This window comes from Heterodontus francisci, chromosome 8 (genome assembly GCF_036365525.1).
Source record: "Heterodontus francisci isolate sHetFra1 chromosome 8, sHetFra1.hap1, whole genome shotgun sequence".
In the NCBI taxonomy this organism is placed as follows: domain Eukaryota; kingdom Metazoa; phylum Chordata; class Chondrichthyes; order Heterodontiformes; family Heterodontidae; genus Heterodontus; species Heterodontus francisci.
The window spans coordinates 71,182,638-71,195,876 of record NC_090378.1 but is presented as its reverse complement, the minus strand read 5'-3'; the positions used below and the strand labels follow the sequence as shown (position 1 = coordinate 71,195,876).

General features: G+C 42.9%; 1 protein-coding gene across 3 annotated transcripts in view; it reads left to right on the top strand.

Moving 5' to 3' along the window:
* Nucleotides 1-13,239, top strand: part of cachd1 (cache domain containing 1) — a 190,041-nt gene that overhangs the window by 99,769 nt on the left and 77,033 nt on the right. The window lies entirely within an intron of this gene.

The window sequence follows — 13,239 nt, the reverse complement described above, 5'->3', positions numbered from 1 at the left end:
GAAAACGTTTTTTCTCATGTCACTTTTGCTTCTCTGAACCAATACTTTAAATCTGTGCCCCTTTGTTCGCGATCCTTTCACAAGTGGGAACAGTTTCTCTTTCTCTTCTCTGTTCAGACCCCTCATGATTTTGAATACCTCTATCAAATCACCTCTGAGCCTTCTCTTCAAAGAAAACAGTTCTAACTTCTCCAATCTATCTTCATAACTGAAGTTCCTCATCCCTGCAACCATTCTCATGAATCTTTTCTGTACTCTCTCCAATGCCCTCACGTTTTTCCTCGTGTGTGGCGCCCAGAATTGGACGCAATACTCCAGCTGAGGCTGAACTAGTGTCTTATACAAGTTCAACATTACCTCCTTGCTCTTGTATTCTATGCCCCTATTAATAAAACTCAGGATACTGTATGCTTTATTAACAGCGCTCTTAACCTGTCCTGCTACCTTCAATGACTTATGCACATATATACCTAGGTCCCTCTGCTCTTGCACCCACTTTCGAATTGTACCCTTTATTCTATATTGTCTCTCCATGTTCTTCCTACCAAAATGAATCACTTCACATTTCTCTGCATTGAACTTCATCTGCCACCTGTCTGCCCATTCCACCAACTTGTCTATGTCCTTTTGAAGTTCTACACTATCCCCCTCACTGTTTGCAATGCTTCCAAGCTTCATATCATCTGCAAACTTTGAATTTGTGCCCTGTCCACCAAGGTCATTAATGTATATCAGGAAAAGCAAGGGTCCCAACACTGATGCCTGGGAACTCCACTTAAAACCTTCCTCCAGCCCCAAAAACATCCGTTAATCACTACACTTAGTTTCCTGTCACTCAGCCAATTTCGTAGCCATGTTGTTACCATACCTTTTTATTTCATGAGCTACAAGTTTGCTCACAGTTCTGTTGTGTGGCACTGTATCAAACACCTTTTGAAAGGCCATGTACACCACATCAACAGTATTGCCCTCATCAGCTCTCTGTTACCTCCTCAAAAAAGTCCAGCAAGTTAGTTAAACATGATTTTCCCTTAAGAAATCCATGCTGGCTTTACTTAATTAACCAGCATTTGTCCATGTGACTATTGATTTTGTCCAGAATTATTTTTTCCAGAAGTTTTCCCACCACCAAAGTTAAACTGACTGGCCTGTTGCTGCTGGGTTTATCGTTACACCCTTGTTCAAAAAAAGGGTGTAACGATTACAATTCTCCAATCCTCTGGCATCACCCCAGAGTCTAAGGAAGACTGGCCAGTGCCCCTGCGATTTTCACCTTCACTTCCCTCAGTATCCTTGGATGCGTCTCAGCAAGCCCTGGTGCTTTATCCACTTTAAGTACAGACAGCCTGTCTAATACTTCCTCTTTATCAATTTTAAACCCCTCTAGTGTCTGACTTACCTCCTCTTTCAGCATTGCCTGGGTTGCATCTTCTTCCTTGGTAAAGACAGATGCAAAGTATTCATTTAATACCTCAGCTATGCTCTCTGCCTCCATGTATACATCCCCTTTCTGCTCCCTTATCGGCCCCACTCCTCCTTTTGCCACCCTTTTACTATTTATAGAATGCCTATAGAAAACTTGGGGGTTCCCTTTAATGCTAGCTGTCAGTCTCTTTTCATGCTCTCTCTTTGCTTCTCTGAATTGCTTTTTCATTTCTGCTCTGGACCTTCTATGGTCAGCCTGGGTCTCAATTGTATTTTCTACCTGGCGTCTGTCATGAGCAAACTTTTTTCCTTCTTTATCTTAATCTCTACCTCTTTTGTCATCCAGGGAGCTCTGGATTTGTTTGCCCTACTTTTTCCCCCTTCGAGGGAACATACCTTGACTGTGCCCGAACTATCTCTTCTTTGAAGGTAGCCCATTGTTCATCTACTGGTTTTCCTGCCAGCTTCTGACTCCAATTTATTCGCCCCAGCTCCATTCTTACCCCATTGAAGTTGACCTTCCCCCCCAGTTAATTATTCTTACCCTGGATTGCTTTTTATCCTTTTCCATAGTCAGCCTAAACCTGATGATACAATAATCACTCTCCTCTTAAATCCTCTCCTGCTAATACTTGATCCACTTGGCCCACTTCATTCCCAAGAACCAGGTCTTGCAGTGCCTCCTTTCTCATTGGACTAGCAACATACTGTTGTGGAAAATTTTCCTGAACACACTCTAGGAACTCTTGCCCCTCACTGCCCTTTACACTACTATTATCCCAGTCTATGTTTGGATAATTAAAGTCCCCCATTATAACTACCCGATAATTTTTGCACCTCTCTGTAATTTCCTTGCAAATTTGTTCCTCCAGGTCCTTCCCACTAGCTGGGAGCCTCTAGACAACACCGAGCAATGTAACCTCATCTTTTTTGTTCCTTAGCTCTAGCCAAATTGATTCTGTCCTCGACCCCTCTGGAACATCCTTTTTCTCCAGCATTGCAATGCTCTCCTTAATCAATACTGCCAACCCTCCCCCTTTTTTTCCCCTTTTCCTATCTTTCCTGAACACCTTGTATCCAGGGATATTTAACACGCAGTCCTACTCTTCTTTGAGTCAGGTCTCTGTTATAGCCACAACATCATATTTCCATATGGCAATCTGCGCCTTTACCTCACCCGTCGTATTAACCACACTTGGTACATTCACATACATGCACATTAACCCTGATTCAGACTTTTCATAGCAACCAACTTTTGTTGTCAAGCATCTGGGCACAAAATATTCTTGGCTGTATAGTTAGAATTTACTTGGCAGTTGTTTCTTTCTCCCTGCACGATCTGTTTAGGCCCCTTAGCTACATGACTCACATAGCTGATAATAACTTGCATGAGTGCAGCTGCCTGCCAGGTCCTTCAGCCCCACGTAATATTCAACTAGTGCTGCTTGTTAACATCTGATTGAAAGCCCCGAGTGTGTGTTTGTTTTTTGTGACATATATGTCCTTGCATGTTTTAAAGCAGATCTGTAGTTGCGGAATTCTAGCTGTAGACACACCAATTTCTTGTGTGCTCAACCCTCTGCCTTGATCATTTGAGTTGCACTATGCAGAGCTGGTATTCTCCCCTTTTTCCCCTACGATTCAGAGGCTAAATGCACCATTTGATGTGGTACTGAATCATACAGTTTGGGAAGGTCCCAGGTTTAGTTTTTGGTTCACGCTGGGCTGATCTCAATTGATGTGCAGGGAGACCAGGTAGCATAGTTGTAATGTTACTGGACTAGTAATCCAGAGGCCCAGACTATTGCTCCAGAGACATGAGTTCAAATCCTGCCATGGAAGCTAGGGCAATTTGAATTCAATTATTAATAAATTTGGAATAAAATACTAGTCTCAGTAATGGTAATCATGAAACTGCTTGTCCTTAAAAACCCATCTGGTTCATTCATTCCCTTCAGGGGAGGAAATTTGCCATCCTGACCTGATCTGGCCTACATGTGACTCCAGACTCTCAGCAATGTGGCTGACTCTTAACTGCCCTCTGAAATGGCCTAGTAAGCCACTCAGTTGTATCAAACTGCTACAGAATAAAGCACTGTGGGAGTACCTGCACCACATGGACTGCAGCAGTTCAGGAAGGGGGCTCACTACCACCTTCTCAAGGGCATTTTGAAATGGGCAATAAATACTGACCTTACCAAGGACGCTCACATCCCAAGATTGAATTTTTAAAAAAAGGTAGCTTAAGACTCCTGGACTAGGGACAAGACAATGCAACAAAAGCTTTTTCTCCTGATTACCATTCCCTGATGGAAACTGTGCTCATGTGGATGTCAGGCACGAACATGGTTGAGCTCAGCTGTGATGTCCCCTCCCCCCCCACAACCTCATAGTCTCATAACCCTACTCAAACTCATGAAGGAGATTTGCTGAAGAACAATGACCACATGACACCTTTTAGAACTGTTCTTTTAGGATATGTTCTAATCTGTTATAAGGTACTATTAACAGGAGAAATGAACGACAGCCAGTATTTATATTAAACTACTTATTAAGTTTTTGTGAGATTTCACAATGTTTCAGCTCCAAAAAGACTGGTCCACTTTGCAAGTAAAACATAACTGACCACAGGTCTTTTGTTAAGTTGCAGTCTAAGCCGTGTTGTGGAATGTTCAGACAGTAATTTAAGTAGCATAACTGCTATGTTGGATTCTGAAGATGACCCCTTCATAAATGTGGATTTTTCCTGGTAATCCTGAGCAGGTGTGAAGGATTTGTTTTGAAACTTTGAGTTTGTGAAGAACTGGTTGAGTTTGCGGCTTTGCAGTGAGTAGGAATCTGAGCAAGGCTTGCTTCTTTGTTATACTTATTCAAGCTCGTGTTGTTCAGGCAGAGTGAGAGCTAAATTTTGACCTTGATTACTTATACATCTTTAAAAAATATATATATATTTTTTTACAAGTTCCAGTGCACACGCTGGCTTTAGAATATAGCATAAGAAATAGGAGCAGGAGTAGACCATTAGGCCCTTCACTATGATCATGGCTGATGTTTTACCTCAACTCCACTTTCTGCCTGCTGTCCATATCCTGTGATTAAATGAGAGATCAAAAATCTGTCAATCTCTGTCTTGAATGTTCTCAATGATGGAGTATTCATGGCCCTCTGGGGTAGACAGTTCCAAAGATTCACAATGCTTTGAGTGAAGAAATTTCTCCTCATTTCATTCCTAAATGATTTCACCCTTTATCCTGAGGCTGTGTCTCCATGCTCTAGATTCCCCAGCCAGGGGAAACAACCTCTGTGTTGTGTACCCTATCAAACCCCTTCACAATCTTGTATGTTTCAATGAGAGCACCTCTTATTCTTCTGAACTCCAGGAGAGCATAGGCCCAATTTACTCACTCTCATCATGGAACAACCCTCTCATCCCAGGAACCAATCTAGTGAACCTTTGCTACACCACCTTCAAGGCAAACATATTCTGCCATAGATCTGGAGAACAAAACTGCGCACATTACTCCAGGTGTGGTCTGAACCAAGGCTATACAATTGTAGCAACACTTTCTTATTTTTGCGCTACAATCCCCTTGCAATAAAAGCCAACATGCCATTTGCCTCCCTAATTGCTTGCTGTACCTGCATGCTAACGTTCTGTGTTCTTTGTATGGGTTCACCCAAGTCTCTCTGAACTCAACATGTAATAGTTATAAATGAAAACAGAAAAGTGCTGGAAAAACTCAGCACGTCTGGCAGCATCTGTGGCGAGAGAAGCAGAGTTAACGTTTCAGGTCAGTGATCCTTCTTCAGAACTGGCAGATATAAGAAATGTAATAGTTTTATGCAGTTTTAAAAAGATTCTGTTCTATTCTTGGTACCAAAGTGAATAACCTCACATTTCCCCACATTATACTCCATCTGTCACCTTGATACCCAATCACTTAACCTGTCTATATCTCCTTGCAGATTCTTTGTGTCTTTACTACTTCCATCCCCACCTAACTTTGTATTTACTGCATAATATAAGACTGAGCCATACAGATGGGGAAGGTTCCAGTTTCAACCATTGGTCTGTGTTGAGCTATCCAATCTCAGCCAAGCGCAGGAGTTTAGAATTGGTTTCAATGTCCCCTGGGCTAGGGAGGGGGAGGAAAAATGAGCCAGGCTTCTTGTGATCCAGTTAATGTGTGCATGGATACCAGGTCACAGTAGGACTGGGTTAAGTTGCAATGCTGCTCCTGATGAATTTAAATAGCCTGCTGATGCTCACTTTCTAGTCTTCCACATGCAGAATGTCCATTTACTTGAGGGCTACTGGCACCACACCTGTTGAATTATAGCCAAGCATGAGTCTCTCTTTTAGGATAGGAGAAGGAGAGCAAAGTAGGGATTTAGAAAACTACTTTGAGGGTAAAACCTTATTGTTTTGCAGTTTAGTTGTTGGTGATGGCAGTAAATCTGTGATTTTAAAAATTGACATCAACAACACTGGTTTTAAAAATGAGCTATTGAGACTGGAATGAATGAAGACTTGCAGATTGCTTCTCTCATAACAAACCCATTCTCCTTTGCTGTGTGTTGGAACTGTCTGTGGGTAAAATATTATACTTGACATAAGTATTACAACTGCATATGGTTCCATGTGGGGGAAAAAAACTACTCTGTACTGAACACTTTATCTGTGGTCAGGGGACTTACAGGATTTTGTATTATTGCTCTTTAAGAGCCTCACTGGTCCTGCACAGTCTCTCAACCACTTCAACCTTGAAGTCTTGTCACTTTTTTTTTCATCTTCCACTTCAACATTCCAAATGCATCTCTTCCATGAGAACTACCTCCTGCTCCTATGGTTTCCTCCCTTCTCTATTCTAGATCTCTTAACTATTCTTCCATATCCACAAAATTTTGCACCTCTACTCAATTGAAGCTCTCATACTGCTGATTGCTGAATCTATGTCTTTACCAACTGCAGACTCAATTGCTCCAATGCTTTTTCATCATCCACCTTCCATAATATCCAACTTGTCAAAAACGAAGTTGCTCATTTCCTGTGTCACTCACCTGTCAGTGCATCTTCGCTGGCCCACTATGGCTTCCTGTACTTTCCTTCCAGTTCCTTCATGGATTTGCTTCTCTCTCACTTTGCAACCTCCTTTATCCAATATCACTTCTTATACACTTCAGTTTTCTGACGTTGGCATTCTGTGCAACTGTCCCCCAGCTTTGCCCTACTGCTAATGTTAGAAACTTCAGTCTCTTCTTTCTATGGTCTGGAATTCCCTCACCTAAACCCCACCATCTCTTTATTTCTCTACCCACCTTTAAAAACTTTATCAAAATCTATCTGGTTGACCTAACCTTTTTTCACTTCATCAACACTCCCTCCTTTGTCCCCTTATACACACAAATACAGTTTACGAACTCCATGTCATGGTATATATTTTAATGCCCTTTTCTTTTCAATGAATGAAGTAGGGCAATTTCTATTCACATTGTCAGTTGATTAGATTTTCCAGACTACAACACACTCTGGCCAGAATTTTACAGGAGATGGATGGGAGCCGGACTTCAACCGTGAAAGTCGGTGGCGAACCTGCTTCCGCCTAGCCTGGGGATCTGTTCCGTATTTTACGGATCCCCAGGCTTTAATTGTCCCGAGGTGGGACTTCCACCCACTTGCGGGAGGAGGTCCAGCCTCAGTGAGCTGCCGGCCAATCAGTGGGCCAGCAGCTCTTCATTCCAGCAGTGCCACTGGGAGCGGTGGCCACTGCTGGGACTGCAGGCCAGCCGACTCCATGGATCGAGGTGGGAAGGTAAGTAGGAGTATGCCTCACCAGGGGGATTGGTCCTTCCCTGCTGAGGCTGGAGTGGTCCTTTGGGGGGAGGGGGGGGGGGGGGTGTCTTAGGTCCCGGGGATGGTTTGGGAGGTGGGGGCAGCCCTCAATTGGGCACTCTGTGCCCAACTGCCATGCCACCCCCCCCCCCCCCAACCTCCGGGAGCAGGTAGGCCTCCTGTTCAATTTTACGCCGCCCCCACGCCACCATCCGACCCCCTGGGGCGACGTAAATTCCGGCCTCTATACCTCCATCAATGTCAGCAAAGCCCGACTTTTGGAAAAATTGGTATCAACATTTCCAGGATGGCATGAAATTTACTTTCAGTATCTAGTTGACCAATGCCTGTCTCAGTTGCAGTCTGCATCAGATTGGCTGTTCAAGTTCCCTTCAAAATCTCAACGGAGCTTGTCTGTTTTTTTTTTTCTTAAAATATGAAAGAAAGCCGTCCCTAGTTCTGGTCAATCACACTCCTGTTTATTGTCAATGGTGCAGAATCCACCTAACTACTGGTTCTGGATCTACGCTTTCCAATGATCTGCTGCTGCCCTCATTTCATTTTATTCATTGTGGTTTACCATGTGGGCAATGCTGCAGATAATCATTTGATTTTAGACATACTGACTCATTCTTTGGCTGTAGTGTTATAGACTCGCTTCATACTCTAGCATCTTGCCAAAGTAGCCATAAAAGTGCCAGTTGTTGTAGGTCTGAGGCTTGTACTTCTGTGGAAATCATATCAATCTGAGGCATTGAAGAAGGTATACAGAAAAGGTTTACAATGTTGACACCAGAACTGAGGGGCTATATTACTGTGAGAAAAAGCTGAGAAGGCTGGGGTACTTTTCTCTAGAAAGGAAAAGGTTGACTGATCTTTTAAAGGTCTTTAAAATGATTAATGGGTTTGATAGAGTAGACATGGTAAAGACGTTTCCACTTGTGGGGGATTCCAAAACTTGGGGTTATAAGTACAAGGCAGTCACTAATAAATCCAATAAGGAATTCAGGAGAAACTTCACTACGCAGTTGAGTGGTTAGAATGAAGAGCAGGCTGCCACATGGTGTAGTTGAGATAAATAGCATAGATGCACTTAAGGGGAAGCTGTATAAGTTTATGAGGGAGAAAGGAATAAAAGGCTATGCTGATAGGGTTAGATGTGGAGCATAAATATTGACCAAGAGTAGTTGGGCCAAGTGGCCTGTTTCTATGCTGTAAATTCAAAGTAAACTCTTCATAAGTGAACTTGCTATGGAGAGCAGCTTTCGTTGTTGTTATCTTGTCTTTATCCACCAAAACATTTCTGCTTTTCAGCTAATGAGGCAGTTCGTTGCATTATAACAGGCTGTTAGCCAATGCTCAGCTGCTTGAACAGACTCCAAGGACTGATGGAAGTCAGCCAGTTCTGTTTCTAAATTGGGCCCAAACACACTATATCAATTTTTGTCGCTCTCCCCTCACATGGAGTAGAATTACATGACTGTAACTTCAGAAAAGGGAGAGATGTAGTAGTAAATATGATCGACTTAATCTAAAGCCAAATAAAGCCTGGATTTGGCAGCATCTTTCTACTTCAGATGGTTACAATTGGGCTGCTTGTATAACTGAACCTTGCACTTGGTGTTCTTTGCAGGATGTCAATGAGAAAGCTGGTTCTATATTGAGAGAGCAGTTGTTGCATATTTTCTGTTGTATTTAATTTTTTTTCTTGTTTTCTCCCAATTATATTATTAGAATTTGCATGTCCCTTGGCCAGTCACTGGGCGGTATAATGATTGGATAACTACTTCCTCATCAGGTTTTTGTTCTTTCTGCAGGCATACGGTGCAGTCTCTATCTGGCATGGTTCAGACAGATTACTAAGTAGAATTGAGTTTTGAACCTGTGTTTTACCACACATTAATGATATACTTGAAAACAAAAAATTCGCAGGGCTATGGGGAAAGAGTGGGACTTGTTTGATGGCTCTTTCAGAGAGTCAACGCAGGCTGAACGTACTCCTTCCATGCTCTAAGATTCTGAATGCTGCCACTCAAATGATCAGTTTCATTGCACCAAGATTTTTCTTCAGTCAGGTGTTGCAACATTTTCTGATTCTTTCTAAGGATAGAATAGTGCTCTACAATATCAAATCATTATTACCATGGATATAATATCCAATATTCATGGTTCAAATGTCCCACAAATTCCAGATCTGGAACTTGCTTGCTTTGGCCAATGAAACACATTTATTCCACTTATATGGATATTTTATGTATTTGCTGAAATACCTTTACTATACCAAAAGAAAGCACTACTGTGCTACAACACTGCAATACTTATAAAGTGTTTAAGAATTAGAGCTGTGATGGTCAGATTATTTACAAGTCTGCTCACCAATTTGTTTTTTTACCATGAGATAGGCCAGAATTGTACACCCACCATAGAGGTAGGGGGGTGGGTGGTTTAAAATTGAGTGGAAGGTGGGGGGTGTAGGTCCCATCGCCTTTCTGCCCCTGCTGTAATTTTACCAGCAGTGGGGGAGGTGACAAATGTCTTGCCCGCCCCAGGCCAACTAAGGCCCTTAAGTGGCCAATTCATTGTCACTTAAGGGCCTCCTCCCCCCGCTGCTGGTATTTTACCAGCAGTGGGCGGGCAGTTCAGTAGCTCAGAAGGCTGTCCAGTAAAACTTGGTATCCTTTTTGCGCGGTATGGGGGGGGGGGGGGGCCCTCCTGACCGGGCGCCCTCCTGACCGGGCGCCCTCCTGACCGGGCGCCCTCCTGACCGGGCGCCCTCCTGATCGGGCGCCCTGTGCACAACAGAGGGCCCCCTGGCACAAGCTGACCCCACTGGAGTACCGCTTCTGGTGGCATTGCTGGGACTGAAGAGCTGCCGGCCCACTGATTGGCTAACCAGCCTTGGAGGCAGGACTTCCAGCCTCAGAGGGGTGTAAGTCCCACCCAAGGCCAATTAAGGGCCCGGGCCATGTAAAGTCACGGCATGGCTTCCAGGCCTGATGGAGGCAGGCTTGCCACTGATTTTTTCTGTTGGTGGGCTGGGCCTCCGGCCCCACAGAAAATTCCGGCCATAATTTCTGATAAACTCTTCAAGCAATAAGAAGATAACCATCAATGCAAAAGCAAAATACTGTGGATGTTGGAAATCTGAAGTAAAAACAGAAAATGCTGGAAACACTTTGCTGGTCTGGCAACATCTGTGGAGGGCAAAACTGAGTTAACACTTCACGTCAATGACAGAGTTCTGATGAAAGGTCATCGACCTGAAACATTTACTGTTTCTTTCTCCACAGATGCTACCCTGACCTATCATTTCCAAAGTTTTTTGTTTTTATCACAAGATAACCATTTGATTGTATGTATTTGTCATGCATGGAAGGAGCCGTGATAAAATAAACAATGAAATGGAGGAATTATTAAGTTCAAAGTCAACTGTTAAACTAACTAACAATAACTTGGACACTGGAACCACAGTCAAAATGGAGTAGCGGCCATGTGACTCCTCCTGTACTGGAAATCCACAAACCCATCTCCAAAATGAGGCTTGTGAACCTCGTCTCGAATAGCTCTGGGGAGAACTCCTTTGAAATTGAAAGGAACTTTTGCATATTATTGCATATTGACAAGAATGAACTAACAGAGGATACTGGAAACAGTGTGACTCATTGCCAAACCAAGAAGAATAAGGTGTGAAGCAGCAACATCATAACAATGATTCCCATTCAAAAATCAAACAATGGCCATGGTTATCATCCTGGCTCATTATGTGCTCAGAACTGGGGACAGGGCCATGCATCTAACAGAAACTCCAATGTGATAGATGTTGACCTTAAAAAGGTAGCTCTCTGGAGAGAGAAGGAGGAGATCAACCCAACATCACAGAGAGCCTGTGAGAAGAACCCTGCTGACCAAGAACAGCGACCACAGCAGAGACATCACAAAGCAACTTTGAGACTAACCACCTGTGAAGGTAACAAACCACCAGCTTTGGGCTGTATTACAACCACTAGTGCTTTACGATACCTCTGCAAGTTCAAGACTGCGAATAATCAGGCCCGCAACTTTTTAAAAAAGACTTTTCCTTCCGAGAAGACTCCATAGTCTTCTGTAAACCACGAAGACTTACCTCACTTGGAACTTTAAACTACCTCTTACCCTTTTCTTTCTATTTATTCTTCTGTGTGGATGTGTGGGTGAATGTGTGTGTGAGTGAGGTTGCAATCATTTCGGGATTTGTTTAAAAATAGTTTGTTCCCCCTATGAGAGAACCTGTTATTTGTCCGTTTTTTGACCCAAAAGCCACTTGGACTAAAGCATCATTTTAATAAAACACAATTGCAGTCAGTCGGGAGGTGAACAGTGGGAACCATCCACACCCCTTGCTACCTGTCCGTAACATTATATTAGGCAACTGGCTTGTAGAGAAGCACAGTGGCACAGATGTAATGGGCTAAATGTTTTTCTTCTATGTTATTTCATTTTATTATTAATTTATATCTGGGCTGTCAATATTTAGTTTCTTCTGCCAACTCAAAAATAGTCAAAATTTTGGCTTAGCACTCCATTTGATACAATCAAGCAAAGCTTCAATGGTCTGTTTTGCTCTTGTCAAAAAGAAAACAGCCGTTGGTTCTGATTTTCTACTCTTAGGTAGATTTTAAATGATGTCAATCCCTGTTCCAAAATGGACAGTTGGTTTGGTGGGTGTTCAGGAAAATGGGTAGTTCACTGAATTAAAAAAAAAATCTACCCCCCATTTATCTTATTCACCATTGTTGGGATATGGTCCCAAGGATGTACTTGTCCTCCAGTACCTCCTATAACTGACCTCCTTCATGTGAGCAATTTTGACACCTAAGAACCAAGATGCAAAAAGAAAAAGAAGTGGGTTTTAAATTAATTTTTGGAATCATTTGGGATGCAATATATGCTTGGATAGAAAGGGATATATTCGGGATACCCCAACATGGCTTCATAAAAAGGTAATGTTTTACAAATGTATTCATATTTTCTGAGCAAGTTGTGCAGTTAGTGGATGAGGGAAACTCAGTAGACATCTACTTAGATTTCCAAAGCACCTCTGATGAAGTACCACATGAGAAGCTTCTGTACAAGATTAAAGCCTCTGCTATTAGTGGTAATATATTGAGCTGGATTGAGAACTGGCTGACAGTGTAGGCAGAAAGTAGTTCTCACTAGATTTGGATCTGTTTTTAGACTTATCTCCGGTCGTGTCCTGCAGGGATCAGTGTTGGGACTGTTGCTCTTTTTTGTTTTTATTTATGATTTTGGATGTAGGTGTTGGGGGCATAATCTACAAAATTGCAGTTGCTACGAAGATCTGTGCAAGTATTAGGACTGCAGATGATGCTCGGCTGCTTCAGATGGATCTTAATGTGTTAGAGATTGGGCTTATAGCTGGCAAATAGTGTGTTGAGGTGTTTTCATGGGACAATTAATTATAAGATGAGGTATGCTGCGTTGTCCTTGTACAAGACTGGTCAGGTCTCATTTGGCATACTTTTCTGGTCATCTTGTGAAGTGGGTGATATTGAGGCACTGGAAAGAGAGTCAGTGGTCCTCCTGCACAAATGCACAAACAAACCATCTTGGTTACCAAGACAGGCTAAAAGATTTGGGACTGTACACATCAAGCGAGAGCTGGGACAAAATAAAAACAAGAAATGCTGGAAATACTCAGCAGGGCTGGCAGCATCTGTGGAAAGAGAAGCAGAGTTAACGTTTCAGGGCAGTGACCCTTCTTCAGAACGCAGCGAGAGCTGGGGCTGTTTCTGGTTGGGGCAGACGTCACTTCTTAGAAAAGATAGATACTTTAGGGAATTCAGGGCCACAGTGATCTCCTGGACTCGTTTTGATTGTTTAGATGGGTCAGAGATGCATTTGTCAGATTTTTTGCCTCCAAGTTAGCCTGGCCTGTTTTTTTTGCGCCTCTCTGTTGATCATGTTGTTTCAGGTGGGGCGGA